At 42.6% G+C, this 25,423-nt stretch overlaps 1 long non-coding RNA gene across 1 annotated transcript; it reads right to left on the bottom strand.

Annotated features, from left to right (window-relative positions):
* Positions 1-229: 229 nt before the first annotated feature.
* Positions 230-6,875, bottom strand: LOC136794459 (uncharacterized). The gene is made up of 3 exons (XR_010841235.1): positions 6,743-6,875; positions 5,906-5,957; positions 230-2,412 (listed from the first exon to the last, which is right to left on the bottom strand). It is a non-coding gene; the product is annotated as an uncharacterized lncRNA (long non-coding RNA).
* Between the last annotated feature and the right edge of the window lie 18,548 nt (positions 6,876-25,423).

Below are 25,423 nucleotides of genomic sequence, written 5' to 3'. Positions count from 1 at the left end.
GAGTCCGCCTGCCGATGCAGGGGACGCGGGTTCGTGCCCCGGTCCGGGAGGGTCCCACGTGCTGCGGAGCGGCTGGGCCAGTGAGCCATGGCCGCTGAGCCTGCGCGTCCGGAGCCTGCGCTCCGCAATGGGAGAGGCCACAACAGTGAGAGGCCCGCGTACCACACACACACACACACACAAATAATAATAATAATAATAATAATAAATAAAAAGATTACTCCGGGTACCATATGGGGGATGAGAACATAAATAAAAATTCAGACGAGAAAGCTAAAGAAGAAATCTAGTGAAAGATGATGATGGAGATGGTGAGAAGTAGTAGGATTCAGATCTATTTTGAAAACGGAATTCACAGGATTTGGGGGTAGACTGAATGTGCTGCAAGAACAAACACGCACACAAAAGAAAACAAAACCAAAAAGCATATCAAGGAAAACTGTAAGGCCTTTAGCATGAGAAGCTGAGTAAATGGTGGTACGTTTAATGATATGGGAACGCTGGGGGAGGATTGGATGTTTTGTTTTGTTTTAAGGGAACATAGCGGATGTTGTTGGTACCCAGCCCACATCCGTAAGCCTTTCCACTTCAGTGCATGCTGGTGGACTTCCGACTGCCAGCATTTGCATCTCTTTGCCTGAGAGCTTTCTCCCAAGCTGGAGAATCCACTCTGTGCGCCCAGCCCAGCACACTTTATGGGAGCAGCCCTCCATCACTGACACTCCGAAGGTAGCGCATAAATATCCCCACTTCCTCCTCTGGTGGGATGGGGGAACGGTGGATAAATCTGACACATGTGCTCTACACCACTGTTTCTCAGGGTTCACCAGTGGGATTAAGCTCCAGTCACCACAGTGTCCGCTTGCTTGATAACACATCCCTTTATTGGCCTTTTCCCCTTTCCAGCTCATTCTCCCCAATTCCCTACCAATGGTTCCTGCACCTTCCAAATAAATTACCTACACTTGAATCCTTGACTCTGGGTCTGGTCTGCTGATTCCAAACTAAGATGGGGAAAACAAGAGCATCTTCTAATTCCTTACACCCTGTGTTTTTTCACAGCCACTGACCATCTCATCTTTTGGTTATTCTTTCTCATCATCTCTACTAGAACAGTAGTAGCAGAGTCAAGATAATCAGTGAACCATATGCGGTAGAGGTAAAACGGAGTGATTTTAATAAGCCAGCTCACCAACTGATCTGCCTGTCCTGATCCCTGGCCTTTTCTTCTCCAACCGCTAAGTTCAGCGACTCCACCTTGCTTTTGCATTTTCAAAACTAATAAAAGATAGAAAGCACAACGCTTTAAGACCATTTAGGGAGCTGTCAAAATGGAAGAGGCAGGAGAATGACAGACCTTTTCTGTCCCCTCCTTCACTGGACAGTTAGTTCAGTAAATGCCCTGTGACGTGAAGACCGCAAACTGTTAGCAGCAGCAGCAAATGCTATTTATTGAGCATGGACTCTAGGAGGAACTAAACTCTCTCATCAAAAGCCAGGGAGCAGGGAGACCTGACTTGCCGTATGCCATACCCCCTGGGGAAGCATGCTTGTTTGTAAAGTAGCATTTTATATGTCGCGAATGATTCAGAATCATCACTTTCCATTTTCCTTCTGTTGACATGGATTGACTGTGGGAGGAGGTGGTTTAACAAAGCAAAAGCTGCACAAAGATCCTTTGGTTTGAGCAAAAATGCTTGTCACAGATGCACTGCTGTCAGTGACCATCAGGCCTGATGCGATCACGAGCATCCTTTCTACAAAGGAGAAGTCAACAGACACACAGTTCCACTGGCGGTGAGGATGCTGACATCCAGACCCCCTGGCGGATCAAGGGGTCCCGAAGACCTTGGAATCCATCGGATCTGGGATCACACTTCAGTTTAGCCACTTACTAGCTGGTGACTTTCGGGATGTTATTTAGCCCCTTTGAGCCTTGGTTTCCTCATGAGCTAAGTGGAGAAAATATACCCACTTCATAGGGTGGCTGAGATAAATCACTTGTTGGCCAGCAACAAGCAGAGCAAGCACGCCATCGATCTTAGCTCCCTTCTCCAGTTAACTATTTGTGCTGAAGGCAGCCTGGCAAATCTACTGTGACTCAGTAAAGACTTGAGAGAACCAGCTCAGTGATTCTCAGAAAAAAAGGACTATACCCACCAGTAGTGGTTCTTCCCCAGGCCTTCTGTGCTTCTTCCGAAGGCCTCCTCTGCTGGAGTACGAACTCTTCCTGAACACGTGACTTAACGCTTCAGTATCCTCAGCGCTGATGACAGTGCTTGGCCCATAGGAGGGGAGCAAGCTTGGTGTAGTGGAAGTAGCACACTTCTGAGTTAGACGGGTCTGGGTTCGAATCACAGTTCTGCCATGTGCCTTTGAGCAACTTCCTTCCTTAAACTTCAGGATCCTTATCTGTAACATGGGTGATAATACCTACTTTAAAGTGTTGTATGAACTGAGATAACAGATGTAGAGCCTAATACCAGTGCCTGGCAATTTGTAGATACTAGAAAAATAGTTAGCCTTTATTAACAGACATTTGCTGGCAATTTGTAGATACTACAAAAGAGCTAGCCTTTATTAACAGACATTTGCTGAATGAACTCATGGATTAAAAAGAACTGAACTCCATTCAGTTAACAATGTACACACTCCCCGCCCCAGACATCGTAGAAACATGCCATATCACATTTTCCTTTCTGTCTCTCAAGATGTAGCCAGAGGTCTTTCTTATAGTAGCAAAGATTTCTTCAAAACACACCACTTGCCCCACCTCCATCCCAATGTGCACATAGATGGAAAATCTGGTTACCAATCATGCCGAGGGAGTCTCACAACCTCTCCCCCCTCCAAATATATTAACTACAAATGGAATTCTCCACTTTACAGTGAAAGACCTGACAGACACCACCTAAACCAAGGGATCAAGGTTATCACCAGTAAAGAAACATACCGGCGGCATGGACCCCGATATGGTACACCGAGAAAGACACATCATTTCTATGAAGGTTTCTTGCAGAAACTTCAAAACCCCAGTCTAATCATGAGAAAATATCAGGCAAGTCCAAATTGAGGGACAGTCTACAAAATAATGCACAAGAACTCTTCAAAGTGTCAAGGTCATGAAAGACAACGAAATAGAGAGGAATTGGCACAGGTTGGAAAACAGGAGACGTGGAAAATGAAATGCAGTATAGGGCCCTGGATTGGATCTGAGTGAAGTTTGCAGTTCAGTTTTTTTTTTTTTTTTTTAATGTTGAGGGCAGCCTTGAAGTGGAAAAGGACTGACAAAAGGTTCAACCGAGGGGTGAATGGAAGAGAGAAGGCTAATCCCAAGAATCTGGTGACCAGCTGGGGGTGAGAAAGTTTTATCAAAGGATTAAAGTCTAAGCTCCATTTTCCCCTCTTTTTTTTTAAACCTGAGCACCGGTGCAAGTCACTTTCTCTCCTTCATCCCAGCCCCTCCCATCCACCTAAGTCAGAGAATAAATCTGAGCCACTTTCACAGAGTTTCATAGCAGCATAATTTGCTCCTGACATTTTCATCAGTTCTCGATATAAATATTAGATGGCATAAAGTGGTAAAGTGCTTCTTAGACAAAATATGTCATTCAGGTGGAATCACCAAATTAGGATGTAGCCTTCGGTTCGAGGTTTTCTAAAAAGTAGCCCCCCTTGCTCCTCAGGGAGGAGGGGACCCCACATACTTAATTTCAGTTAAGTCTGAGTTGTAAAGTTACAAAGGAGTCCCACTAAGGCTTCCATCTGATATTTGAGGAAAACGGGGGTCCATGGAGGGACAGTTGCTCAGGCTCACCCGACGGCGTGGTTTAACAGAACCACGGCAGGATGGCACGCTGCCTCCTCCAAGCTGCTAGCATTTACTGCAGCCTTATTGTCCCGACCAAGAAGGAGACCAGCTTACAAGCAACACACAGCAGCAGACATGTGGGCCCCACCTAGACCTCCGATTCAGACTCTTCTGACACTGTAGCCTAAGCATCTCTCGCAGGAAAATGTTCTGGAAGATACAGGTACCACATAGCAGATGCTGAGAGCCGCTGTTCTTCAAGCTGGACCGTGTGTGGCTATGTGTGTGTAGGCACACACACATCTGAGGATTTCCAGGCTATATCTGGAGAGCTGCACTCGACCATTTCCATGTTCCTTCACTGATCTCCCGCCCTCCGCACGTCGGACAATGTTCCTCTTGCCTCTCTCCATTCTGTGTCCTTGCCCGTCTCGTGTCTTAAGGTCTAATCTAAGTGGTATTTGGTCCCCTGACCTTTCCCAGCCTTCCTATGAGGAGATGGTAACAGCTTGGTGCCAACAGAATCCATTCATTCATATATTCTTTCATTCATGTATTGGAGACTATTTGGGGCCCTGGAGATAGAGTAACACACAAGAAAGACCAGATCTTTACCTCCATTAAGTTTACATATTCGTAGCAGGAGTTAGTCAATAAACAAAGGACGAAAGATACAAGAAGACAGCCATCGTGAGGAGTGTTAGGATGAAAGTGACTCAGGATGATGTGATAGGAGGTAACAGGAGACTAGTTTGGGTGGTGAAGGAAGGCCTATTTGAGGAGGAAGCATTGAAGCTGAGAGATTCAGCTCTGCAAACACCTGGGGTTCCAGGCAAAGGGAGTAACTAGTGCAAGGGCCCTAAGGCAGCTCCAAACTTGGCAGACTGAAGAAAGACAGACAGTGTGGTGGATCACAGTGGGCGGAGAGGTGGAGAATGGTCACAGATGAATCCAGATCAGGTAGGGTCTTATAGGGCTCAGCAATTAGCGTGGGAAGACAATAATGGGTGGTTCTAGGTAGAGAAGTTACAGAATCGAATATATGTTTTCAACAAACATTTTGGCTGTTATGTGGAGGATGGACTGGGGAGGGGGGAGCGTTGGAGGAAATGAGTCACGGGATTAGAAACAGGGAGACCGGATTAAGGGGGCTTGCAGTTAACCAGGTAACGGGTGATGGTGCCTGGGTTAGAAGGGAGACATGTGAACAGCCGATGGTTTGGGGATATGTTTTGGAAGACAAGCTGATTGAACTTGTTGATGGCCAAGCTGTGTGGAATGAGAGGAAGGAGGGATTCAAGATTCCCCTTGCGTTTCTGCCATCTTGAGCACATTGATGTGTGGTGTTACCATTGGTAACATAAGGAGCTCTGGGAGGGGAAGAGGTGGAAAACGGAAATGGAGAGTTTTATCTTAGACACATTACGTTTTTGATATTAATGAAAGAACTGAAGCTTCCATCTCATACTTTACATGTATCACCAGACAAAGGACTGTGAGATCCCAGACGTTGCCTTCCTTCTCAATTCCTTGTTAAGCAGGAATAAAGTGAAAGGTAACTGAATAAAATATTCAGTCTTTTGTAAACCACTTTTATGTTCAGAGATTTGGCAGTAGAGCCCCATCCTTCCTGGGCAGGCATAAGGTAGCCAATCGATCACGGTGTCCCAGCAAGCAATCGTTCAGGGGGCTAACTAATGAAAAATTTCATCCCATGATTTTCATCTTAATCTCTTTTTCCCATAGCTTTGATCAATGCCCACAAATACGATTTAGCAGCACTTTTCATTTAGACAAATGACTGAGTGGGGTACCTAATTAGTCTGTTTGTTATGAACCAATTGATAACTAAAATTACATGCTAATTACTAAAACTTGCACACTAATTTTTAAAGCACTTTATTAGCGCAAAAGCTATATTCCTGCTATCAAATGAAACGTCCTTTCTATGTTACATTCATCGATTGTTCAAACCTATTTCTCTTGGCTTTCTAAAGTCAAGTCACAGCGAGCTGTGTAGGTAAACAGGGCGCTTGAGAAATGTCTGCTCACCCTTACCCCACACTATAACACAAGCAATAGTGAAAGTTGTACCAGCAGGAAGATTCCATGAACTTCTCAGCTGCTTGGGAGCTTCTGCTGTACCCTGACAATACAAACAAACAAACAAACAATCAGGCCATGAACCACATAAAACAACTAAGCAAAACTGAACGTGGGGCTGTGATGCGTAGTTGAGAAAGGGTGAATTTTGCAGCCCGTTCCAGTGTGTCAAGGTCATTGCTGAGGACGATATGGGTCTGCTCACTAGATCTGCAAGTCGGGGGCTATTCATTTGGTGACCATCTTTCTTATCATCTATAGCAAAATGTCTACCGCTTTCAAGTCCCACAGCATCTCTCAGGAGCCCAAATCCTTACGTTTCTTCAAGTAAAAGAGATCATTTTAAAAATAAAAGTCAGTGGCTCTGGTCTCCTGCAGTCTTTGCAGCCCCCTTTACAGTGCTTTCTCCCCTTGGGCTTTCACTGCCATTTCAACAAAGGGTGAGAAAAGTGAAGAACGGTGCCGGCCACTAATGAAAACCAATACAGACCCCTTCTCTTGCTGGACATGATGACCCCAGAAACAGGAGGAAAGGTTCCCAGCAGGTGTGAGTGGTGGCTGGCCCATTTCATGAATAAATCTTTTAAAGGAGAAGAAAATGGTTTTCAGGCTGCTAAGGCCTGTGTACACACACATTGTATGCAGATAAGTCCTGGTTACTAAGCATCAGTGTCTCTGCCCGCATATTGCATCTGCCACTTCCAACAGCCCGATAATAACCTGTGCCGGGGTCACTTTTCCACTTTCTCTTACTTGACTTGTCTGCCGGGCCCCTGCCCCCGCCTCCGTCCCTCCCCTCTCCTCCCTCCCCTCGGCCCCTCCTCTCACCGACAGGCCGCCGGCCGCTAGGTCAGGCAGAGCTGGAGCTTAGGCAAGAATAGAAGGGAAAAGGAACAGAGACCCCTCGCATTGTTAGCGTCCGAGGGTCTCCCGGGCAACCGGAGAGGCAGCGGTACCGGCTCAGCACCGGAAACGGAAGTCGGGCGCGGGGCTCGGTCGCCACCACGTTGCGTGTGGTGGGTGGGATTTGCCGCGACGTACTGAGCTTCTGCTGCGGGGCAGGGGAGGCAGCGCTGCCTCTCACGCTCATTCTCTCGTTCTTTCGTTCTAGGGAGTATTTACTGACCTCACTGGGTGCAGGGCAGGGTGCTGTGCTCCCGAATCCAGCGAACAGGACCCACAGGGTGCTTTCCTTCCTGACAAAAACTCCTAAGACAGACACGGAAGGACTACCCACGTGCTGCCTGCAGAGGGTTTGAAGCACGAGGCCCCAGTTGGTCTAGGGGCATCTTTGGAGGCTCTTTGGACTTTGGTTACTTGGGCTAGGGCCACAGCGTAGAGAATAGAGGGAGGGAGGTTCGGAGAGGTAGTTGGGATGTATGCCGGCCGTGGCAGTGGTGGATTGGATGTGTGGAATGTGGAGAGTTGGGTGTCTGCCAGGCTTCTGGGCTGATAGCTGGGTGAGTACTGGAGTTACACACACAGGAGGGGAACACAGGAGGAGAAGCAGATTTGTGGGAATAGTTTGGCTTTAGACGTGTTGAGCCTGTGCGACCCACTAGTGCAGAAGCTCAGCAGCCGTGGGGTGTGCCTGTTTGCATCTTCTAGACAAGAGACCTGAGCTGGAAGTCTGTGTCTTAGGTTGTACGTGGGGGTAGGGATGGAGTAGGAGCATGGAAGAGATTGCCTGGTGGAGAAAATACTATTTGGGAAAGAGCCCCAGCCTTCCCCCACAAGAGCCCCTCTACTTAGAGGGGCAAGAAGAAGAAGAGGAGAAGAAGAAGAGGATCAGGTAGCCTTAGGAGAAAAACCCAGGGAATATGACATTGCAGAAGCAAGAGAAGAGCGCTTCAAAGAAGTGTAGTAGACTGGGCCATTTTTCTCGAGAAGTTAGTGCGATGAAGATTGAGAGATGCTATGACTAAATAAGCATTGCCATTAGCTAGAGCAGGTGCATTGGAATGGTGGGAGGAGACCAGTTTAGGGTGAGTTGAGGGGTGAGGGTGATGGTGAGAAAATGGAGACAAACAACACAGACAGGCCTTCCAAGAAGTTGCCTTTGAAGAAATGAGAAGGATACTGGAGGAAGGATGGTAATGTTTTTCTTTTCTTCTCTCTCTCTCTCTCTCTCTCTCTCTTTCTCTTAAGATTGGAGAGACATAACCTTGTTTAAATTTTGATGATGATGAAATAAATTTCATATTTTAAGGCAAGATAAGAAAAATTTTAATGCATTTTTTTCTCCCCACTCGGGCCTTCTTCCTCCCAGCTGGCGTGCATTGTGCATCTGAGTTATGCATGAAACACACCTCCCCGATGGCAGAAATAGCTGCTCAACCATAAAGTTCAGTTTTTCTTCTTCTGGCTCCAGCTTTGTAACTCTTCAGAAGATAACATTACTTACCTATGACCTTATTAATATTATTAGGTATATTACTTGTATTCTGCCTATTTTACAAGATTATTGTTTCATGCATTACCAAATACATGACTGAACCTCTGATTAAAAATAATAATGACTAGGCAACTTGAAACGATTGGCCAAATATATAGCCCTATAAGGTCAGTGATCGTAATGTGTAACTCTAGATATGGAAAGAAGCAAGAAGAGGGAACCATTCCTGAACCATGACAGACTCGTAAGACAGGTCTAGAGGCTTTTGGCTCCTGTCAATAGGGCCTAGTCCAGTAATAGCCCATTGAGTGGCCTATCAAAGAAATCCTTGCCTGACCTGGGTGTGACCATTCCTAGCTCTGTGGGACAAACTGGTCACAAAATGCCTCCCAAACCTTGGTCGAAATTAAGACTAAAAGGGAGGGGATTGTAAAAGAGTGTTTCCCACCATCGAGTTCTATAAGAGTCAAGTTATAGCCACTGCAGTCACTGACCTACAATACACCCTGAAAGGAATTCAGGGCAAAGGTCAGGATGAGGCATTTTGTGCTCTGGGAAAACTGGCGGAATTGGCCCTCAGATAGTTAAGATATTTTCATGAGAAAATTTTACGAACACAGTTTCTTGCCTCTTCCCATACTTAGAAAAGCACTAAAACCATTAACTGTGATATCTGTTCTTCACAGCTAGCAGTAACCTTCTACCAAGATGTGTGCTGGATTTTGCATGTATCCCTTCACCAAAATCACATATATACTGGCCTCCCCACTTACCTCTTTGGAGCAGCCCTCAGAGACTGGCTCCTGGGCTGTACTCCTCAGGTTGGCTCAAATAAATGTTTCCATTTCTTTCTAAGGTTGACAATTGATGAATTTTTTTTGCTGGCGATGAGAAGGAGCCAAGAACCTTGGTGGTGATGGTCACGTGGCTCAACTGCCCCCTTCCCAGGAGTAGTTGATGAGGAAGAGCCTTAACAAGGCGGAATGAGAGGAGAAGGGGGTATACAGAGCACGAGTGGAGGGGCTGATCTCAAACAGTGACTGGGGAAGGAAGATGGAAGGCGGCAGGCACACGGAGATTTGTAGGATTTGTGCTGTTGAGCAAGCTACGCATTTCATAAATCCAGAAGGTACCACTGACTGCAAGGTCATCCTAATTTTGAATGGTAACTATGACTATTAAGGAAAGAGTGCTGCTTTCCAATTCACACGAAGTGGCCATAGCAGCCATGGGTGGTGGGAGCTTAGTACTGAAAGTTGGGGTACTTCTGGTCTCAGGGTGTGTGTTCACCTGGGAAAAGGAGGTGAGATCACTGAAGGAAGAGAATGGAGTCTCTGAGAGGTTTGGGGACAGTGGAGAAGGTGTGGGTAGTTGCTGGAGTCAGGGGAAGGCAGATTATAGCCATGCAGATCCCAGCCAAGTGACGTCTGTATGGGCAGTGGATGAAATCACCGATGTTCACATTATCTCATTTTCATGAGGCACTTCTAGCAAAGAGAGTTAGCTTTTTGCTGGTGGTGTAACGTCTTGGCAGGCAGATTGGGATGGTCTAAACCTTGCTAATCATCTTGTCTCCTACTGCAAGCTTGTTTTCCATTTCTTTTGAAGGACACTGGGATGCTGCCCCCATTTCACAGGGAAATGTTTTTGTGAAAGTGGAACCATAGACCAGCTTTTGAAAAATGCATCAGGACTTCTGCTTCAAGGAAGATGGAGTAGATGTACTTTGCCCTCTTTCTTCCACAAAGTACAACTAGGAACCCTGGATATGATATATAAAACAAGTATAAGAAGACTCTGAAATGTGGGAAGAAGACACAGTGACTAGGAACCATGAGACCCAAGAAGCAGCATATGGGGACAAGGTACCTGGGCTTTTTTGTTTTGTTTTGTTTTGCCTCCATATCCTAGAATTGGAGCTGAAGAAACCAGTGGGCCAGAAATGCTAAGGGATTCAGACCAAGAATAAATCCCCAACAAAAGCCTGCTCTCTCTAACTAAAGGACCAGGAAAGGGACAGCCTGGCAAGACAGAAAAACTTTTGACAGTAACTGCTCTACTCCAGCCAAACACCATACATGAAACAAACAAAAAACAGTGCCCTCTCCCACGCCTGCTCACCCAGGCATACCTTGGTGATACTGCAGGTTTGGTTCCAGACTATTGCAATAAAGTTTGTATTGCAATAAAATGAGGCACAAATTTTTTGGCTTCCCAGTGCATATAAGAGTTATGTTTACACTATACTGTATTCTGTTAAGTGTGCAATAGCATTATGTCTTTAAAAAAGGTGTACCTACCTTAATTTAAAAATACTTTATTGCTGGTCTCTCCTCTTCTCAGAAGAATGTGACAGTAATAGCTCTAAGAATCCCAAAGAAGGAGAAAACAGGAATACCACAAGGAACAACATTTAAGAGAAGTGGATATTTAGGCGCTGACCTTACCTCTTACCTCCTCTGCATGTGGGTCTAGGTGATGTAAGGGGGAAAATTAATTGGCAAAATATATTGAGCTTGAACTGGAAAAAAATAAAAACTTTATTGTTAAAAAATGCTAACCATGATCTGACAACACAGGGCTGCCGCAAACCTTCAATTTTTAAAAAATGCCGTATCTGAAGGGCAATAAAGTGAAATGCAATAAAACAAGGCATGCCTATGTCTAAATGTATGTAGAGGAAATGTTTAAGAAAATTATATTATAAACGAGAGAAGGTAAAGGGAATCAGAGGATGATAAGTTGACTCCACTTAAACAGATAAAACTATAACACCAGTTGAATCTAATATTATGTAAATATAAAGTTTAATACCTAAAGCAACCACTAAAAGAGCTATACAGAGAAACATCAAAAATACTATAGAAAAATCAAAATGGAATTATTCTTAAAAGTTCAGGTAACTCACTAAAAGGCAGGAAAAAGAAACAGAAGTTAAAAACAAAGAACAAACAAAAACTGGCAAATAAAATGATGTGTTAAGCCCTAACATATCAATGATTACATTGATGTAAATGGTCTAAATTTACATTTCAATCTACCAACTAAAACATAGATTGCAGCATGGGTTACAGAACGTGACCTAACACTATGTTGTCTGTAAGAAACTCACTTCAAATCTAACAATACAGGCAGATTGAAAGTAAAATGATGGAAAAATATATATCACGCAAACAATCAAAAGGAAGCAGGAGTGGCTATATTAACATCAGATGAAGTAGATTTCAGAGCAAAGAAAATGACCAGAGATAGAGCAGAATATGGCAAAAGGTCAATCCACCAAGAAGACATTGCAATCCTAAATGTGCGTGCATCAAACAACGGAGCTACAAAATATATTAAACAAAAGCTGAAAGGAGAAATAGACAAATGCCAAAACAGAAATAGACAAATACACAATTAAAGACTTCTCTGTCAACGATCAATAGGACAACTAGAATCGAATCAGCATTTATCGAATGCTCCAGCCAACAACAGCAGAATGTACATTTTTTTCAAATGCCCATGGGAAATATATTGATATAGACCATATCCCGGCTGTAAAACACACTCCAACCAATTTTTAAACATTAAAAATCATTCAGAGTGTGTTCTCTGACCACAAAGGAATCAAACTAGAGATCAGTAACTGAAAGATGACAGCAAAATCTCCAAACACTTAAAAGTAAGCAACACACTTCTAAATAACATGAGTCAAAGAGGAAGTCTCAAGGGAAACAAAAGAATACATTGAACTAAAGGAAAATGAAAGTACACGTATCAAAATATGTGGGACAGAGTTAAACAGTGTTGAAAGAAATTTATAGTTCTAAATGCAAACATTAGAAAAGAGGAAAACTCCCGAGTTAATAACCTAAGCTCTCACCTCAAGAACCTAGAAAAGGAAGAGACAAATAAGCCCATCACAAGCAGAAGGAAGGAAATAACAAAGAGCAAAAATCAGTAAAATAGAAAACAGAAAAACAATAGAGAAAAGCAACTAAAGAAAGAATCAGTTCTTTGAGAAGATTTTTTAAAATGAACAAACCTCTAGCAAGACTTACAGAGAGAGAGGGAGAGGAGATACAAATTACCAATATGAGAATGAAACAGAATATTACTACAGCTTCTGCAGACATAAAAAAGATAATAAGGGAACACTACAAACAACTTTACACGCATAAATTTGATAACTTAAGTGAAATGGACCAATTCCTCAAAAAATGCAAACTACCACAACTCATGCAATATAAAATAGATCACTTGAATGCTCTATAACTATTTAAAAAGTTGAATTTGTAATTTTAAATCTCCCAACAATGAAATCTCCAGGCTCAAATGATTTCACTGGATAATTCTATTAAGTATTTAAAGAATAATTTACATCAATTGTATACAATCTTTTCTAGAAAATAGAAGAGGAGGGAATACTTCTCTGTTCTTCTTATGAATCTAACATTGCTCTAATACAAAAACCATACAAATAAAAAAGAACACCACAGACCAACATCCCTCATGAATACACACACACACACAAATCCTTCACAAAATATTAGCAAATAGAATTCAGCAATAGGTAAGGAGAATTATGTGCCATGAACAAGAGGGGTTTATTCTAAGGATGTATAAGGCTGGTTCAATGTTGTAAAATCAGTGTAATTCAACATATCGCCATGCTAAAAAAGAAAAATCGCATGATCACACCAATTAATGCAGAAAAAGCATTTGAAAAAAATTCAACAACCATTCATGGAAAAAAGCTTCAGAAAAATAGAAATGGAGGGAAACTTCAACTTGATAAGGAGCGTCTACAAAACCCAATGGCTAGCATTGTATTTAATGGTGAAATACTGAATGCTTTCCTTCTGCGGTCAGAACACGGCAAGGATGTCCACTCTTACCCTTCTTATTCAACATAATGCTGGAAGTTCTAACCAGCGTAATAAGGCACAAAAAGAAAACAAAAGGTGCCCAGATCAGAAAGGAAGAAATAAAACCGTCACTGTTTGCAGATGAAACGTTTGTCTACATAGAAAATCCCAAGGAACCTACAAGGAAAGAAACCACAAAATTTCATAGAACTAATAACAGAGGTTCTGCAAAGTCAAATGAAACATACAAAAATCAATTATATACCTATATACTAGCAATGAACATTTGGACATTAAAATTAAAAATACAGGGCTTCCCTGGTGGCGCAGTGGTTGGGAGTCCGCCTGCCGATGCGGGGGACGCGGGTTCGTGCCCCGGTCCGGGAAGATCCCACGTGCCATGGAGCGGCTGGGCCTGTGAGCCATGGCCGCTGAGCCTGCGCGTCCGGAGCCTGTGCTCCGCAACGGGAGAGGCCACAACAGTGAGAGGCCCGCGTAGCACAAAAAACAAACAAACAAACAAACAACAACAACAAAAAAAACAATACCACTTATAATCACTCAAAAATATGAAATAGGTACAAATCTAATAAAACTTGGAGGATTTCTATGCTAAAAATTACAGACTGTTGATGAAAGAAATCAAAGATCTAAATAAGTGGAAAGACATAGCATGTTCATGGGTTGGAAGAGTCAACATACCTAAGACATCAGTTCTCCCCTAAATTGATATACACCTTTAACAGTTCTTACCAAAATCCCAGACAGGTTTTTCGTACATATGAACAAGATTGTTCTAAAAATTATATGGAAGAACAAACTAGAATAGCTAAAACAATTTTGGAAAAAGGAGAATAAAGTGGGGAAAATCAGTCTACTTGATTTCAAGACCACACTATAAAAACAAAGTGGTATTGGCAGAGGGAAAGACACAGAGATCAATGGAACAGAATTAGAAACCCAGAGATAGACCCACACACATATGCTCAACTGATTTTGGAGAAAGGTACAAAAGTAAATCAATGGAAGGATAGCCTTTTCAATGAATAGTGCTGGAGTAATCGGTCATCCACAGGAAACGAACAAATGAATGAAAACAAAACGAGACCCCTAAACCCTCAATTTAAGTCTTACACACAAAAAATCAACTCAAAATGGATTATAAACCTAAATGTAAACTACAAAACATTTAGGGAAAAAAAAAACCAGGAGAAAATCTTCAGGATCTAGGGCTAAGCAAAGAGTTCTTAGACTTGATACCAAAAGCATGATCTATGAAAGGATAAATTGAACTTCATCAAAATTAAAAACTTTTGGGGCTTCCCTGGTGGCGCAGTGGTTGAGAGTCCACCTGCCGATGCAGGGGACACGGGTTCGTGCCCCGGTCCGGGAGGATCCCACATGCCATGGAGCGGCTGAGCCCGTGAGCCGTGGCCGCTGAGCCTGCGCGTCCAGAGCCTATGCTCCGCAACCGGAGAGGCCACAACAGTGAGAGGCCCACGTACCGCAAAAAAAAAAAAAAAAAAATTTAAAAACTTTTGCTCTGCAAAAGACTTGTGAAGTGGATAAAAAGACAAGCTACAGAAGAAAATATCCACAAACTATATATGTGATAAAGAACTAGTATCTAGAATAAAGAACTCTCAGAACTGAACAGTAAAAAAAAAAAAAAAAAAATTCAACTAGAAAATGGGCCAAAGACATGAGACATTTCACCAAAGAGGATATACTGATGGCACATGAAAAAAATTCAACATCATTAACCATTAGGGAGATGCAAATTAAAACCACAATGCGATAGTGCTACACCACAATCAAGATTTTTTATTATGAAAATCTCAGTCTAATGAGTTTAGCACAATTTATCAGAGGAAAATATTTGAAAATTAAAGAATTTTTGGATTATATAGTTCTTTGCAGGTTCAGGTTTGAATTTCTTGTTTGAGATGCTGAATTAGATGTGGAAGCTTTCAAGAGGCATTTTATAGGATCCCTTAACCAAATTCATTTCACCAGCTACCTAAATTTTTACAAAGCTTCCAAGTGTCCTCTAATTATAATCGCTGAAGGCAAAAGAACACTGCTTTCTTTGTTCAACATGTGTATTCATAAGTTAACAAAATGTTGGGGCAAGTATTATTATTACCATTTTACAGATAGAGAAACTGAGGTTTACCACGATTCAACCAGAGCTGACCTAAGTCAAAGCTGGAGCTCCAAAAAGTGACCACAGGGCCCCTTAAAGGCCAGGGAGATTTCCCTCTGGGCTGCCTTAGTTGTGCTTTCTTGTGCTGCCAGGAGCAGCCTTCTTCCCTGTTATTTGCTCTTCTGGACCTCTCTGGTTTGCCTGGCTCTCTCAGATTAGGTCATGCTTCTCCTTGCCGTATCCAACTTTGTGCCGGAGCCGAAGCCCAGCCCCTGCACCCTGCCTTGCTCCTTTGGCTTGGTTCTCCCTGTCCTAATCAGTCTCGCCTCTTCTTGTCCTGACAGGGGTTCTTGAACTCTTTTGTGCCAGCGACACCTTTGTCCATCTGGCAAAGCTCCTTGGCACTTCAGGATCATACTTTTAAATGCTTTTGATACCTAAGATTACAGTCATCCTGAAGTACTATTATTAAAATCTTTTTTAAAATTGTGATAGAAGAGTTATGTATGCTTCTTTATTAGTATCTTAAATAACAAGTTTTAGCATTGGGTTTTGTTTATGTTTTTGTTTTTAACATCTTTATTGGAGTATAATTGCTTTCCAGTAGTGTGTTAGTTTCTGCTTTATAACAAAGTGAATCAGCTGTACGTATACATACATCCCCATATCTCCTCCGTCTTGCGTCTCCCTCCCACCCTCCCTATCCCACCCCTCTAGGTGGTCACAAAGCACCGAGCTGATCTCCCTGTGCTATGAGGCTGCTTCCCACTAGCTATTTTACATTTGGTAGTGTGTATATGTCCATGCCACTCTCTCACTTCATCCCAGCTTACCCTTCCCCCTCCCCGTGTCCTCAAGTCCATTCTCTACGTCTGCATCTTTATTCCTGTCCTAGCGGTGGGTTTTCTAACCAGTTTTGAAGGGCGGATGAGCAGAAACTTAATTTCAAGCTGTCTGCAACAAGTATAATACGATAGGAAAATAACTGTGATTTCTATGGAAGACAGTAGAGACTGATAATATTACTATGCTTTGTCGCCTACTCTGCAAAAGTGCCAAATTTCAGTTAGAAGTTAGTGAACATCAATATATCTTCCCCCATCCACGTTCACAGACCCCTTGGATCCCCTTCACGACCATGTTAGGGGCCTGTGGACCCCAGAATAAGAGGCCCTGAGAGCAGAACGGTGGAGCAGAGGAGCTTGGAAGCAGCAGGTTTTGCAGGCAGAGAAAAAGCTGATCCCAGAGCCCCAGTTTTAAGTTCACGACAATCACCTCTCCATTTCCCTGATCAAGAGCTACAGCGGGGCTTCACGCACTGCTTAACATTCCGAGGAACTTCAAAATCAGCTGCCTGGCAAGAACAACTTTTAACTCTTAGATTCAGGCCAGAGTGTGATATCAAAGGTCCAAGCAAAAGCTTTGCAAATTTCCAGTTTTCAGTGATCTGGTCTAATTCCATGGGGCTTTTATTACAGACATATTTTTTTTTCCAAAGATAATTATTTTATGGCTTAATGGGAAAGTAACCACCCAGCCTACTGCCTGCTGCTTCCACCAAAGCCCCTGGCAGAGCCCCTCTGGTTCCTGGCCTCAAAGAATGCCCTGCAGTTTGCGGGGAGCACACAGGCTCTACTTTAAACAGATCCGGCCCTGTGTTTTATCATTTGTGAAACTCTCAGTCTCCCTGTGGCTCCATTAACTGCTGACAATTCCTTCCAGCGCACCAGGGCCCAAGACCCTCTTCTCTCTGCCTCATTATTTTATATATTTTGAAAAGCTGGCTTTTTAAGTTAAAGATCAATTTTATGGCCTTTTTGGTGGGGACGAGGGAAGAATACTTGCTCTTGGTAGGAAAACTGGAAAACACAGATAAGAAAAAAAAAATCCTCCAACATGGTTATATCCATTTATATCCCATCAGCAGTATGTGAGAATTTTAGTTCCACCTTTTTGTCAGAATTTGGTGTCTTCTGTCACTTTCATTTTAACCATTATGTTGACATTTGCATTTCATGTGTTTATTGCTCGTTTGGCATCCTCTTTTTTTAAGTACCTCTTCAAATCTCAAACACATTTTTCTGTTGCTTTGTATTCCTTTCTCTTGTTGATTTGCAGGAATTTTTTATAAATCCTGGATAGATAACAATACAATAATATTCCATTGTCAGGTGTATGAATTGCAAGTATCTTCCAAATATATGCTCTGCCTTCTCACTCCCTTAACAGTGTCTTTTAATGAACAAAAGCTGTTAATTGAAAAACATCCAGTTTTGTTTTGTTTTTTTTCCTTTGTGATTGTTGCTGCTGTTAGGAATTTTTAAGACTGCATTTGGGCTGCCTCGCTGAAATTAAGATGTGTTGATGCAGGGTTTGGTCTGCTCAGCCTGTCCTATGTAGGACTTAGGTACACAGGAGAGGCCTGTGTGTCGCTAGGAAAGCGTGGTCTTTAGAGCAGTATTACCCAAGAAAAATATAATGCAAGCCACATGGGCCATTTAAATTCTTCTAGTAGCCACACTTAAGAAAAGTAAAAAAGCAAACAAAATTAACTTTGTGTTGGTGGAATATTTTATTTAAGCCAGCATGTTCTGGAACCCAGGCCACTTTCATATTTGAAAATTTTCCCTGCTTTAGTGTTTCAATTTAAATTTAAGTCACACCAGCCACATGACAAGCGCTTGGTAGCCATATCTGTCTGGTGGCTATCACAGCAGATCACACAGGTTGAGAGGTTGACAAGGAGCTCTGGAGGCAAATGACCTCGGTTCCAATATGGCTCTGTCACTTAACAACAACAGCTGACTTCTATGAACTGCTTCCTCCGTGCCAGGCTCTGTCCATAAGAGCTAAAGATCCTGAGTACTTAAGGCACACCGGTACTGCACATGCATTATCTCATTTAATCCTGCCCAAACCCGATGAGGGGGTAATATTCTTATCACCTGTGATGGTTAATTTTATGTGTGAGCTTAACTGGACTCCAATGCCCAACACCAGTCTAGATGTTGCTGTGAAGGTATCGTTTAGCTATGATTAATATTGAAGTCAGTAGACTGATTAAAGCAGATTATGCTCCACAATGTGGGTGGTCTTCATGTAATGAGATGAAGGCCTTAAGAAAGAAGACTGAGGTCCCCCAAAGCGGAAGGAATTCTGCCACCAGAGTGCTTTTGACTTAGATGGAAACATCAACTCTTGCTGGAAGGTCCAGCCTGCCAGCCAGCCCCGCAAATTTTGCATTTTTCAGCCCCACGTTCACATGAGCAAATTCCTTAAAATAAAATCTCTCTCGCTCTCTCCATATATACACACCCATACACACGTGTGTCTGCACATATATGTATATGTATATATACACTATGCATTTAAGATATATATCCTATGGGTTCTGTTTCTCTGGAACCCTTACAAATACTCCCACCTCTTCTTTTTTCTTTTTATTAACGTGCATTTAAAAAAAATTTAATTTATTAATTTTTTTGGCTGCGTTGGGTCTTCATTGCTGCGGGCTTTCTCTAGTTGCGTCGAGCAGGGGCTACTCTTCGTTGCGGTGCGCGGGCTTCTCATCGCGGTGGCTTGTCTTGTTGCGGAGCTCGGGCTCTAGAGCACAGTCTCAGTACTTGTGGCGCACGGGCTTAGTTGCTCCAGCGGCATGTGGTGTCTTCCCGGACCAGGGCTCGAACCCGTGTCCCCTGCATTGGCAGGCGGATTCTTAACCGCTGTGCCACCAGGGAAGTCCCCACCTCTTATAATTCCCCTCAGTGGGGGAACGGGAGCAGCCTGGCCCCAGATCCTATACTCTTAACCTCTCTGCCTCTTCCAGTCATTAGGAAAACTGCTAAACTTCTATAGACCTCAATTTCTTCCATTGGCAAACTAAGATGAATAATAGTACCTACGCTGTAGGGCTATTATGAACATTATTCAGGAAAATCTAAAGCACCTGGCATGTGGTACGTATTCAATAAAAATGACTCTTATTTGTTGATGTCTTCCATCTTCAAACACTCTGAGCAGAATTTACCCCTGGTTGCACTGTAGACATCAAAGAATTTAAAGGAATTTTGGAAACGTGTATTAAATTAGACTTAGTGATGATCTTTATTACAGGCACTTGGAGAATAAATTTTTGCCACGCTCATGTCAATAAAAATCACCGGTTTTCAGGGAGTCCCCACCATGTGCCCAGCACTTGCATTCCATCATCTATTGAAATCCTCCCATGAACCCTGCTGGGGAGAGGCAGTGCCATTTCCCAGTTTACAGATGAGAAACGGAGGCTCCGAGTGACTGAGAAACTCACCAAGCTTCTAACTGACAATCCCTCAGGGAAATCATTTCCCTCTCCCTTCGTATCATCAAACCATCAGGTTATTTGTTTTCTTTAATAACCCTTTACAAAATGGCACATGAGTGAATTGAAATTAACATCAAGTCCTTGTGGGGAAATTGAAAACGTAATCATTCCCTCCTTCTCCCTCATTTTTATCTGCTGCTAGGTGCACATGTCAGTCATTCAGCTTTGAAACTGTCATATGATCTTATAATTCTTTTCTTGGCAATTTTGTGCAGGTAATCCTAAAGAGGGTTTTTCATATTACTGTGTATGATCGAAATTGAATGTAGCTTTAAAGAAAAAATGAATGGTTAATAACAGAGAGCCCTGTGTTCTTTGGAAATATTTATTGTTAAATGAAAAGAGACTTCAGAACATCAGTACATTTCATTTTGTTTGTGTTCCTCCCTCTGTTCATTCTCAGATTCTTCCCAAATTGCTGTAATACACAGATTAATTTTAAGGTATTTCTTTGAGCTATGTTCATAAATGTCAGGTTTTATAGAAAGATTATTCTTGCATGTTTTAATACAGTTTTCTCCTTCATTCTCCTCTCTTTGATGTCAGGGTTTGTATAAATCCAGTTTAACATGACTTTCATTTGTGAGGCTTAACATAGAAACCGTTGTAATGCTGAACCAAACCTCCTTCTGTTTTTCAATGATTATCTTTTTCTGTCAAAACAAACCAAGCCCCTCTAGTCTGAGGATTTGTAAGAAAAAACGAGTCTAAAAAATAGAAATCAAAGCTTAGAGGGTGAGCTCAGATTATATCTAAGTGCTCCTTTTATTTTTGCACCCACACTTCTGAGAAGTGCTTTCCGTAGGCTGGTTATGTTGGCTATTGAAGGGAGAGTGTATTCTTGAGTGGAAATTCGATGTTTGTTCTGAGGTTGGATATTGCAGTAGTTCTTTAGTGCATGGTCTTTAGCCTCTGAGTCCGGTACTTTTACGTGCATGATTTTTGCCTGGCATAGTTACATTAGGCTGTTTTAAATGATTTAGACTCTAACTTCTGTTGGAACAGATACGTTCATAAGTGGACCACTAACACCTGTATTTCAATGAAAGTGCTGTGTAATGACCAAAGGCATTACTCCCCTGTGATACTGTCCCTCTTCCTCTTCATGACCTCTTCCCTTTCTCTCATTTTTACGAGCAAATCTTTGTTCTATCTCTGGGAGCTAGCAGAATATAGCAGCAGAACTGCAGAGAGGGTGCTTGGGAGAGTCTGAATTGATTATGCTCAAATTACAATCCATGCATATTTATTAAGCTCCTGCTACATGCAAAGCTTTGTTCTAAATCCTGCTATGAAGATCAGCATGGTCCCCTTAAATATTCCCCCCTGAGGTATAATTTACTACTACTTTTCTTGTGGTTAATTAAGCAATGTACAGCAAAGCCTTAAAAACATGCATATCCTTTGATTGGGTAACTCCGTCTTTAGAAATGTAACTTAGGCAAGTAAATGAGGATGCAGGTTAATACTTAACCAAAAGGATGTTCATCACAGTTGTTTAAAATAATGAAAAGTGGGAAAGAGCCTAAATATTCAATAGTAAGGGATTGATAATTAAGGTAACTGTATGCTCTGTTCAAAGAAAACACACACAGAGACCAGACTTGAAAATTCCCTGAGCAGACAAAACCAGTTTAGTCATACAAGCAAAGCTTAATTTAGCTTATTTTGCAAGACAAATGAGGCTAACTTGACCTGGATCCCTTCTTGCTTCTGCCTCTGAAAATCATAAATGAAATTTAAATTTTTCCCCCAAATTGAAGAGAGGTAACCACTAACCCATTCCCTTTCTTTTAGGAAAACTCTAATACTGTAATCAATCACTGTGAAGAATAAACATTCACTGCCTCCACACTATATAAGCTGCTTTATTTTTATTTTATTTATTTTTATTTTTTGGCTGCACTGCTTGGTATGTGGGATCTTAGTTCCCTGACCAGTGATCGAACCGGTGCCTCCTGCAGGGGAAGTGCAGAGTCCTAACCACTGGACCACCAGGGAAGTCCCTATATAAGCTGCTTTATAAACAATATAACTTTGAGTCTCATTCTACGTTTTGGCTTGTGTGCTCCCACTTTGCAAACTGTCTGCTTGGTGTATGCACAATAAACTTTTACTAATTACTACTTCAGTGATTCATTTGTTTTGCTTCTATTCTTTCTGCATTTTTGACAGCCCATACAGTGGAATATTATATAGCCACTAAGAATGAGACTATAGATTGCTGATATGAAAAGACGTTGATTATACACTGCCACATGAGGAAAAAATGGTTACAGTGGAGATGCGGTGTGTGATTCCATTTTTGTAAACGAACATATGAATATATTGTGCTCATAGGGAAAAGGCCGGGACACTCAGCAAGTGTAAAGAGTGGTTATTGTTGAGCGGTAGGATCATAGGTGCATTTTTATTTTCTTGCTTTTGTTTTGCTTACCAGCATTTTCTAACTTTTCTCCAGAGATTAGGTGTTGCTTTTGAAATCAGAAAATCCTATAAAAGTTATTTTTAATGCAAAATCAGTTAAAGAATCCGTCTGTGGGCCATTATAGGGCAGCAGTCTCTGCAGGAAGGAAGGATGGACTTTGGTGGACACTCAGGTGTCCTGTCTGTGTTTTGCTGTCACCTCTGTCCTCCCTCATCTGACCCTTCCTGCCCTGCCTAGCGCTTTATTTCTTGGTTTCAGAAAGCCACGCCCTCCTTCTTGCTCAGTGCAAATTACAGAACAGCCAGCTCAGTCCTGGCTCAGACAGATCTGAGTTTGGTTTTCCTCCTGCAACAAGAAGTCTAGCCCCTTGGTGTCTGGCCTCCTGGACTTGGTCTTAGGAAACCTCTTCTAGGCAGAATTCAAGATACAAGGCAATCTTTGAACCTGAGGAACTCCAGGCCTGCAGAGACACAGGCAGCATCAACTCTGGAATATGGATCATGGATTTCTGTCACCTACAGGGAAACATGACTTTGGGCCTGGCCACAGGGCTTGCTCTGGTCCATGGACGTGACATGACACTGTTAGTGGATGTGCCATGATCACACCCTTGAACTGGGCTTGTGCAATGTGCATGTCTTCTTATGCTCCACTGATCGCCACAAGACAACATGCCCCCAGTAGCCACGGCCCCTTCCCTTGGGCACCAAGGTGAGACACGGAGAGCAGACCACCCACACCAAGTAGCCACTGGGCCAAGGAAGATGAAAGAGAGACAGTGCAGATCTGAACTCACACTGCAAACTGGAGAAACCGGAGCCTGGAGTCAGGGGTCCAGCCCAGCCCAGCCAAGTTGCAGCTGACCTGCTGATCATGAGTCTGAGAATAAAGGATTTTAGTTTTAAGCCACTGAATAAGGGGGTGGTTGTTATGCAGCACTGTTGAAGAAATAGCTGACTTATACAGTTTCCTCTCTTTTCCTTCAAAAAGTATTTGACTATGTGCCAGGACCGGGCTAGGGGCTGGATGTACTATAACAGTGTATAGACCATCTGATTTGCACAACACCCCTGTGTAAAAGATCTGACCACTGTCATCTGTGTTGTGCAGATGTGCAAACACTACACAGAGAAGTTGAGTCATCAGTGTGAGGCCACAGAGCCAGCAAGCGGCAGGACTGGAACTGAAACCCGGGCCATCTGGCTCGGGAAACCCTGCTCAAGCCCATTCTACTCCCAGCTTCCCGTGGTCACTCTGAGTCAGCAAAACCCTCACATGTGGGGGTGACCCCAGCCTGTAGGCTGGCTGTGACTGTGGCAGGAATAACATGCATGAAGTGTGTCGTCAGGGGGTGGCTCCTCCCCTTGCCCTCTGTCCCCCCTCCCAGCCTCGAGCTCTCAGAGGAGACTCACCTCTATAAAGACTATTTCACAAGGATAGGGGTTGGCAAAATACCTCCTGCGGGCCAAACCCACCCACTGCCTATTTTTGTATGATCCTATTTTTGTATGAACAAGCTAAAAATGCTTTTTACATTTTTAAATGGTTCCAAAACGATCAAAAAAGAACATGTTGGCACATGAAAATGTATGAAATCTAAATTATTTTTCTTTCTTTTTTTTTAAATACACTTTTTTGGGGACTAATTTTACGTTTATGGAAAAATTGAGCATAAAGTACAGAGTTCCCACATACCCCCTTACCACCAGTAAGAAACCTTACCAGTTTCTTCTATTATCATCTTGAGTTAGTGGGACACATTTGTTACAATGGATGAGCCAATATTGATACATTATAATTAGCTAAAGTCCATTGTTTACATTAGTGTTCACTCCTGGTGATGTATATTATATGAATTTTGACAAATATGTAATGACGCGTATCCACCATTACAGTGTCATACAGCGTAGTTTCATTGCTGTAAAAGTCACCTGCACACGTACCTAGCTTTCACATTCATCCTTCCTCCTTCCCCCCAAATCCCTGGCATCCACTGCTCTTTTCACTGTCTACATAGTTTTGCCTTTTCTGGAAAGTCTGGGATAAAAATGTCTGGCAAGTCATGTAGGTGGGATTATGCAGTACGGAGCCTTTGCAGACTGGCTCCTTTCACTCGGTAATACGCATTTGCGTTTCCTTTGTGTATATTCATGGCTTGTTAGCTCAACTCTATTTATTGGTCAATGACATCCCGTGTCTGGATGGACCACAGCTTGCTTATCCATTCACCTATTGAAAGACATCTTGGTCATTTCCAAATTCTGGCAAATAAGAATAAGTTTGTTATAAACATTTGCATGCAGGTTTTGTGTGGACATACATTTTCAACTCATTTGGATAAATACCAGGGAGTGTGATTGTTGGATTGGACATAAATTTTCAACTCATTTGGATAAATACCAGGGAGTGTGATTGTTGGATTGTATGGTAAAAGTATGTTTGGTTTTGTTAGAAACTGCCAAACCGTCTTCCAAAAGTAGCGGAACCATTTTGCATTGCCACCAGCAATGTAGGAGAGTTCCTGTGGCTCCACATCCTTGTCAGCATTTGGTGTTGGTGTTTTGGATTTTAGCCTCTCTAGTCGGTATGTAATGGTGCCTCATTGTTGCAATTCCATAACGACTTATGATTTTGAGCATCTTTTCATATGCTTGCCTGCCTTCTGTATATCTTCTTTGTTGAGGTGTCTGTCCAGATCCTTTGCTTATTTTCTAACTGGGTTGGTTAATCTTCTTACTGTTGAGTTTTAAGAGCTCCTTGTATGTTTTGGCTATCAGTTTCTCCATCAGACTTACTTTGCAAATATTTTCTCCCAGTCTGTGACGTGTCTTTTCATTCTCTTAACGTGAAATTCAAATTTTAATGTTCATAAATAAATTTATCGGCACACAGACATGGTCATTCGTTTACTCACTGTCTATGGCTAAATCTCATGCTACATCAGCACTTTTGCGACAGAGCCCAACAGCCCGCAAAGCCTAAAATATTTACTAACTGTCCCTTGACAGAAAGCTTTGTTGACCTCTGATTTATGGCATCATTTCCATTTCCTCCTTGATGAGCCCGTCATTCCCAGAAAAGCAGTTCTCATGAGCAAACATTACTGACCACAGACTCCCTTCTGGAATGGCTTTCTTGAAGTGTGTGGCTCCCCTCGGCCCAACTGGCCACTTTCTTTTTCTTTTGTATAGCTACCCTTTCACGGTTTGGTTTTGACGAGAGAAGGCCTTGCTGAAGTCCATTCTGAATGGGGAGAGCACTGCCAGGGCTGTCATGCCTTTGGGGTCCAAATCTGTTCTCTCTCCTCCTTACGGGTCCAACAAGTGCCTC

This window comes from Kogia breviceps, chromosome 7 (assembly GCF_026419965.1).
Source record: "Kogia breviceps isolate mKogBre1 chromosome 7, mKogBre1 haplotype 1, whole genome shotgun sequence".
Taxonomy (NCBI): domain Eukaryota; kingdom Metazoa; phylum Chordata; class Mammalia; order Artiodactyla; family Physeteridae; genus Kogia; species Kogia breviceps.
Note: the sequence above shows the minus strand (reverse complement) of the source record. Positions and strands in the feature narration are given on the sequence as shown.